Genomic DNA, 8,184 nt, shown 5'->3' on the forward strand with positions numbered 1-8,184 from the left:
ATTATTTTCTAGGATGGTTTCTTTTGCAAAGTTTATTTTTAACCTCTTTTTTTGGCTTAACTTAAAAGAGAATAAAAATTAACTTTAAAAAAAAAACATTTGTCATGCCTATAATTTTGAAGCCACGTAATTTATTGTATATGAAAAAAGGAAAATTTTATTGTAATATCTAAATTTTATTTTAAAGAAAAATACAAACTTTCCTTTTTTTTTGCCAATTGTTATGGTTAACATAATTTTTTGGAAATATTCATAATTAAAAAAAAACCAAGATTTGACCTCACTAATAATTAAATCCTATCTTTTTAATTATTTTAATTTAAACCCTTAACTTTTAAAATTATATCAATTCTAAATATCCATTTGTGTTTATTAGTTATAACTAAGGGAGAAGGACAATTTAGACAATTTATGTATTTGTCTTTCTCTTTATTTTTGTTGGCACATTCGCAGCGTTGATTTGTTTATAATGACCTGTCAACTCCATATCATCACCAACAATGATTCATCCCACTAAAAACATCACCACTAATAGCACTAATGCATTAAAAAAGTAAAAAAAAAAAAAAAAAAAATACAACTCCAAGACCAAAATATCACATCATTAATGGCGAGACCCACTGCCACCTAATTAGTGGGAGCACTAATTAGTGCTCCCAAGCATTTTTCATATCATCACAGACATTTTCATTAGCAGTTGATTTGGGAATAAATTATTTTTATAATTTTTTAATTAAAATATAAGGTAAAAAAAATTACAGCAGTGATTTAGACCTCTTCAAATTTCAACCTCCACCATCCCACACACACGTGACGGGTGGTGATTGGAAGAGAAGAAAAAAAAGAAAAAGAAAAAGAAAAAGTGACTATTAAAAAAAAAAAGGAGTCAAAGGAGGTGGGGAATGGGGGCTCCAATCCTTATTCAAAAATTTAATATGTTTGAGATATTTTTTTATTTTTTATGAAAAAAATATACAAGAATTAAAGAGAAAAAAAATCTTTAATTTTTTATATAATTTTTTAATTATTTATTTTTTAACTTTTTGACTATTATTATAATTTCTCAAATATACCCGAAATCTGTGTAATAGATGTATCAACCACTCCCGTCATGGTCTAAATTTGATGGGAAACCATGATGTATCGACACCACTATGTTTTTTAGATACGATTTAACGATTTGGAAAATCTTTAATGATTTTTTTAAATGTCTTGAATTTTCAAAGTTAAATTTTAGGGGAAAGCACTATCACCTTACTTGTTTTCACTTTTTAAAAAATACTTTTCAGAAAATTCTATTTTCTTATTTTTCACATTTATTTTTTTTTATTGAATTTTTTTAATATTTTAAACATTTTTTTTTACTTTTTAGACACGCCTAACATAAATACACCTAAAAAATAAAAAATTATAATTTTTTTAAAAAAAATTTACTAAACACCAAAAATACAAAAAAAATATAAGAATTCAGTACATTTTTTATATTTTCATGTATTTATTAATTTTTTAAAATATTTTTTCACAAATTTTTTACGTTTTAAATACATCTAAGTAAGGTGCATGTAAAAAAGTAAAAAAAATGTTTAAAATTTAAAAAATATTCACTAAAAACAAAAAAAAACACGAAAATAAAAAAAACCAGTTTTCAAAAAATTTAATCCAGAAAACTCAAACCAAACACACTGATTAAATCCCTAATTTGAGAATGTTAACCCATTTAGTCTCGACATTTTTTTGTTGGACTAATAGATCCTATTTTATGTGTAAAGACATTAGTACCCATTTTTTTACGCATCTGGGTCAATAATTGAGGGGGTAATTTTGGGTTAGTGTTTATGTGTAATTTACCAAATTGCCCAAAAAGCTTACTATAGACTTTTTTAAATTTCTCTCCTTTTCCAAACATCCGATATTTTTGATGTTTGTGGGTGTTTCAAACATCAGATTCATTTAAAAAAATTTTACCATCATCAAAACATCATAAAAGATTGGCAACATCATCAAATCATCATCAAACATCATCATGAACAATAGCAACATCAGAACATCATCGTGAATAACAACAACATTAGAACATCAGATTCATTTTAAAAAAATTTACCATCATCAAAACATCATAAAAAATCAACATCATCATCAAACATCATCATAAAAAATCATCATCGAACATCATTTTCTTGTAAGCCAACAAGACATCACCGATGTGGACCTGGTTGAGATCGGACAAGTGAAGAGAGTGAAGTGGGGATTCAATGACCACGTCGTGAAAACCAAACCCACTGAGAGTAAGAGTAGGAGTAGGAGTTGGGTTTTGGGGAAGAAAGGAGGGTTGGATGTCTCTGGAGAGAGCTGGGTAGAGGTTTTGGATTACTCTGAGTTTCCAATTGGAGGTGGAATTGGAAGGGAAGCGGAAGATCTCAGGGGTGCATTCATACTCGTGGCCGATGTAAAATGGGCATTCAAATTGGTTAGGGTTAGGGTTAGATTTGGATTTGAAATCGGAAGGACGACGAGCTCTGGCGAGAGAGAAGATGACCCATCGGTTATTGACAGTGTCTTTCCTGATTTCTGAGCTCCGATTTTCTGATGATGCCATCGTTGTACTGATTCCTGCTCCGTCCTGTTGAGATAGATAGGTACTGCATATCTTATACACTATACAATACAAACAAAAATACAAATACAAATACAAATTGAGAGAAATGAATGAGAATGGATTCTCTCTCTCTCTCTCTCTCTCTACCGGAGAGGCTACCATTGTTGGAGAGATTGAGAGACCTGTAAAATGAAATCAATATGGGTAAAAATATAAATTTCATATACAATATATCAAAAACATATATTATACCAAAAATAAAAAGGACTAAATGGTTTAAGAAAAAACACTGAGGACTAACTAGAGTAATATTTATCAAAATGGGATTTATAAGTAATTTTTTCTAAATTTTATAATCAATTTTTTATTGCTCAATTAACTTTTGAGCAAATTATTCACATATCCTCTTTGAAAGATGTGTATTCTATTTAATTTTACAACCTTTTAGGTAGATCCAAAGGTCCTTCGTGTTTTCTTTATTAACTTTCTCTACATTTTCTTTCTGCTCTTTCTCTTTTCTTTTTGATATCTGGCAATCGGTGACTACGCCTTTCTTCTTCTCTTTCCCTTTTTGATATGTAGTCACCGACAATTACCATCAATTGAGGTTCACAGGCAACCATCGACCACTGACTCATTGTTTCGCCCTCACCGACGATGAATGAGATGAGTTTCCAGCAGAGAAGATGAGTAGATCCACATCAAATCCGGCTAGATCTGAACCAAAAATAGTTGTAGGAGTACAATCCTCTCTCTATATCTGTCTCTTTCCTTCGATTTCTTCGTTTTTTTACTTTTTCTCTTACACACTTTTTTTTCTTGTTTTAATGGAGATTTTTTTTTTAAAAAAAAAAATTCTGAACAAGTAGTTCTCGAGTTTTAGTAATAAATGGTGAAAATTGTGAAGTTTTTCAGTGTTAGTTTTTTTAGTGTTGAAATGAATCATACTTTAAACTGCAAAATTTTGTAGTTTCATAACGTATTTTACAACTGTAAAATTTTACAGTTTCATAACATGTTTTTCAATTTGATTAATAAGGATAAATGCTTAATAGAATCACATTTTGAAACTACAATGGTTTTACAGTTTCAAAGCTTAGTTTTCAGTTTGATCAATATTGGAGATTATTTGCTTAAACCCTACAAAAATTGAAAAATAACATATGTTTTTTCCATTATTGTTGTTTGTTGTTACGCTTTTTTTTCCATTTCAGTTTATCAATATTTAGCACATTTCGCAATATTTTTTCGCTCTAATTTCTCCATTCATTTATTTTTTCCCAACAATATTCTCGATATTCTGGTGAGTCTCCGATGATATTTGTGTAAGTGAATTTCTGACCACACTGCCAACTCAGTAATCAGCTGGAGAGCACTGGCAGAATAGGATAAGCCCGAACGACCTGCAATAGAAAAAAAAGATTCCGGCAGTGGTTCGTCCACCCGGGGGCACTCCGATGATTAAGTCAGAAATCAAATATCTCTCAAAGATCATCACCAGTGCTTAACTCACTGTTCTGAATATAAATTGCGTACCTTAGACCCATTGGGGGTGCCTCTCTTTTATAGCCAACTCAATCCTAGTCCTAATAGAAGCCTAGCTTCAATGGATTTCAGTTCAGTGCTTATCTTGGACTCTCCAATAGATAAAGATAAACTCCCTAAGAGCTTTATCCTTATCCAGGCTGAGGTCCTTCCTCATTCTAGGACTTTTGTCCCTTATCCACTTATCTCGAATTCTGATATCTTCGGAGATAACCTCGGCCTAGCCGAGATCACCTCGGCGTCACGACCAGGACACGTGGTACCTCGGCTGACACGTCGGCGCCACCTTGGCCACGTGTTGGTACTCAGAAAATATGTCTCCACAACTGTCCCTAGGTTTTATTATCTCGGCATCCTGAGGTGATGGAACCTATATTGTTATATCGTATAGCATGTCGGCTATCTTGTTGTATTATCCATTTACTGAGGTCATCATACGCTGGTTTCATACGACCAGGCCCTGTAGTCTGTCTTATCAAGGCTTTCGATCCGATAACCTAGTTTATTCGAGTTATTTAGCCGAGATCTTCCTACCAGCTGAGGTCATTGTTTTATTTAGCCAAGAACTCCAAGAGTTCTATCACGCGCATGAGCTGTCACAAACAACATTCCAACTATTTCTACCATGCGTTTCTACCCCATTGGACCGTGTTTAATACGCGCCATAAAATCGCCTCGTGCCTGCGTACGCCGTCTGTCAGATACGTCGTTCCAGGCACATTTAATTACATTTTGCTGCCTCTCCAAGTTTTTGACAAAACTCGTTTCCTCTCTCATCGTCTTTTCACTTATCATCGTCTTTGTTCAAACTCTCTCTCTCTCTCTTACTTTCTCAAATCCTCCATTGTTCCAAGCTTTCAAGCTCTGCTACCACCGCCATGCACCCCATTCGGCGAGGCTCTTGCTAGTCTTTTATGCTGTTTTCGCTCGTCTGACTTCGGCGAACTCAACACCGGCTTCTTTTATTCGGTGAGTTACTGTTTCTTCTCGATTTAACTTCTTGTTTCAGTTTCTTTTTTGCTTTACTGAACTCTACTGCTCTGCCTTTGCAATCCTGCTCATATTTTTGATATTTCAACTTATATCTTGTTTTCTACCACATGTTTGTCTCATGATTCTGTTTTTGCCCCATCTGTTTCTTGAATTCACACTGTTCACACACTTGTTGATTTTTGCCACTGTTCTTGGCCTGACACACTTGCGCAAACTTTTGTCTTGTGTTTCTTGATGATCCATCACTGTTCTTGACTTTGAATTATATTCCTGTTTTCTGTTTCCTTTCCAGATTTGTGCCTTCAATCTTCGTTTCTATAGATCTAGGTTTGGGATTTGCTTATAGAACCCACAAATTTTAGGAAAAACTGAAACGATCCCCATAAATTCTTACCCCAGCTCACATTTAGGTTTTAGCCGAGGTCTTTAAAAACCGTTACAAAACATCTTCTTTCTAAAATCCAACTTCTGAAATTTAAGCCGACGTCATGGGTATGTGGAAGCATATGGTAGATACCCCGACCAAATTAGAGCACTTCAGGCTGGAGTTTGACATTCCGGCCGAAGTTCATCTGAGGTTGGTCGGGGAAAACGACTCCATCATGCCCAATGTAAACCTCATGCATTTCCCTGTTGTTGCCTTCATCGAGTGTGAACTCAGGCTTTCGCTAGACATCCTTTTTCGAGAAGTCCTCTATTATTACAAGCTTAACCCGATGCAATTAACCATTAACTCATACAGAGTCATTAACGGTATCATAGCCTTAGCACGCCGAGAAAATGCTAGGGTGACCTTAGCCGATATCCAATATTGCTACACCATGTGTGGCCTCAAATTAGAAAAAAGGCTATGTCTATTACCTCAAACTAAGGTCTACTAAATACAAACTGGTTGCCAACTTCCCAGACTCCAACAAGGGAGCCGGGGATGATTACGTCATTGTCTTGGGCAACTGGGAGTTTGCTCCAGATGACGACCTTCACCTTTACCTTCTTGGCCGAACAATATTTGTAGAGGGTAATGGTAAGAGCCAAGTGCTATTTTTTTCAAGCTTTTAATACTTCTTTATTTCTATATATTCTAACATCTGTTTTTCTTGTAACTCTTCCTCAACCACCAAAAGATTTCCGCCAGTCCTTCTTTCCCAGCAAGGACTTAAAGAAGCTATTGAATTTGCCTGTCCAACAACGGAGAGCTCCTTTACTGCTCAATTTTATCCTGACTTATAAGTCGTTGCTTCCCGACGTCCCAAGGAAGCAGAAAAACAAGTCTCCTCCTTCCGCCACAACTCCACCTACAGCTTCTTCATCTCGGCCGGATCAGGGTTCAACCTTAGATCCGGCAGAACATCCATCTACCTCGGCTCCACAGTTGATCCCGCTATCTCAACACCGTCGACGACGCCAAACAGTTTTTGCCGCTGAGATGGGCCGCCAGAAAGTAATTGGTAAGGACCTCTTGGCCAACATCCCGGCCATTGTTGACGCTGAACCAGCACCATCTCGGCCAAAGCCGAAATAACAAAGGATAAAGAAGGCTCAGCCAAAGGCAACGGTGACTCAGATTGATACTGAGGACACCTTGCCAATCTCCAAATTGGCTGAGAGTGATAAGGCCCTATCTGCCGCCGAGAAGAGGCCTGCCGAGGCCCAACCATCCGAGTCCACAAGATCAAAGAGGCCGAGGTCGTCTTCTGCAACAGCTTCGGGCTCCATGAAGTCTGACTTCCCCTGGGCCACCCAAATCACTCTGGAGGACAGGCCAGTTAGAGCTGGCGATAGTGCCGACGACGTTAATGTCGGCGTCGCTCTTAGTACTGTTTTGCTTCTTCCTGGCGATCTTGACCGAAACGCCGAGATGAGCAAGTATGAAAATTTTGCTCTAATGCTCCAATGTTCTGCTCAAGTAAGTCTTCACACTTGGTACCTTTCTTTCTTTTTTATACTTAGAAAATTTTCTAATAACTTCTGCTCTGTCCATTTTTCTTCAGGCAATCCAGTATGCCCACTCCTTCTCAATGCAATCTCTGAGACAAGGAAGGCGTTGGTCGACAAGACTATGGAGGCTACTAGTCTGTAGAAGACCAATAAAAACTTGCAATAAAAAATGAAGACTTTGGCAGACCAGGACGAGGCTGCTGTTAAAGCTAAGGATGACGCCGAAGAAAAGCGGATGCCGCTGAGGCCATCAAGAAGGTTCTCGAGGCTGAAAAAAGAGAGGCCGAGGAAAAAATAACCCAGGCCCAGAAAGAACTTCAAGATGCCTTGGCCACAAAAGAGGCCGAAATCAAGGCCGCAGACGAAAAGGCATACGTTGAGGGAGTGGCTGATGTTACGGCGGACTACGAGTGTCACGTGAAGCAGGCATGCAACAAGGGTTTCACCCTTGGTTGGATGGCTTTACTGAAAAAGCTTGAAGTCCCTAAGGACTCCCCCCTCAGGAACACCGACGTCTTCGCCCTGCCATTCCCTCCAACTCCAAGCCAATCCGACGACGATTCTGAGTCTGAGGAGGAAGCTTTGGTGAGGAAGTCAAAGGAAGTTGCTAGGGCCAAGTCCCCTACTCAAAATGACCAAGTCCTGGACTTGACTTAAGACGAGGAGGGTGAAGAGGTTCCCAAAGACGCTACTCCTAAGAAGGCAACGTCGAAAGCGCCTATAGCCGATAAGAGCCTTGAGCAGACCCTCCAAGAAATAGATGCCGAGCTTGCTGCTAAAAAGGTGGCCGACATGTCTTCTAAGCAGTCTTCCAAGATCCGTACCCAACCTGCTAGTGGCGCTGAAGAATCTTAGTTTGATGTTCTTTTTCTTTTTTTTTTGTACCTTGTACTTTTTCTTTCTCGGGAACAATGTAAGCTCTTGATGTGGCCGATGTGCCTTCTTTTGAATGTTAATACAACTTTCTCTCCTAAATGTTTGTATATTTGTCCTCCTTTTATTGTCTTGTATGACTCTCATACTTAGAATATCTCTGTATATCTTTAATGTACACCTTAACTGTGTAATCTTCTCAGGGTGAAATACCTCGACTATACCCACCAACGGTTTAC

The 8,184-nt window shown here is 37.3% G+C and overlaps 1 pseudogene; it reads right to left on the reverse strand.

Annotated features, from left to right (window-relative positions):
- Positions 1–2,146: 2,146 nt before the first annotated feature.
- Positions 2,147–2,596, reverse strand: LOC145798310 (ADP-glucose phosphorylase pseudogene; annotated as a pseudogene).
- Positions 2,597–8,184: the final 5,588 nt, after the last annotated feature.

Source organism: Camellia sinensis, chromosome 8, assembly GCF_055761805.1.
Source record: "Camellia sinensis isolate YWXY chromosome 8, ASM5576180v1, whole genome shotgun sequence".
NCBI classification, from domain to species: Eukaryota; Viridiplantae; Streptophyta; class Magnoliopsida; order Ericales; family Theaceae; genus Camellia; species Camellia sinensis.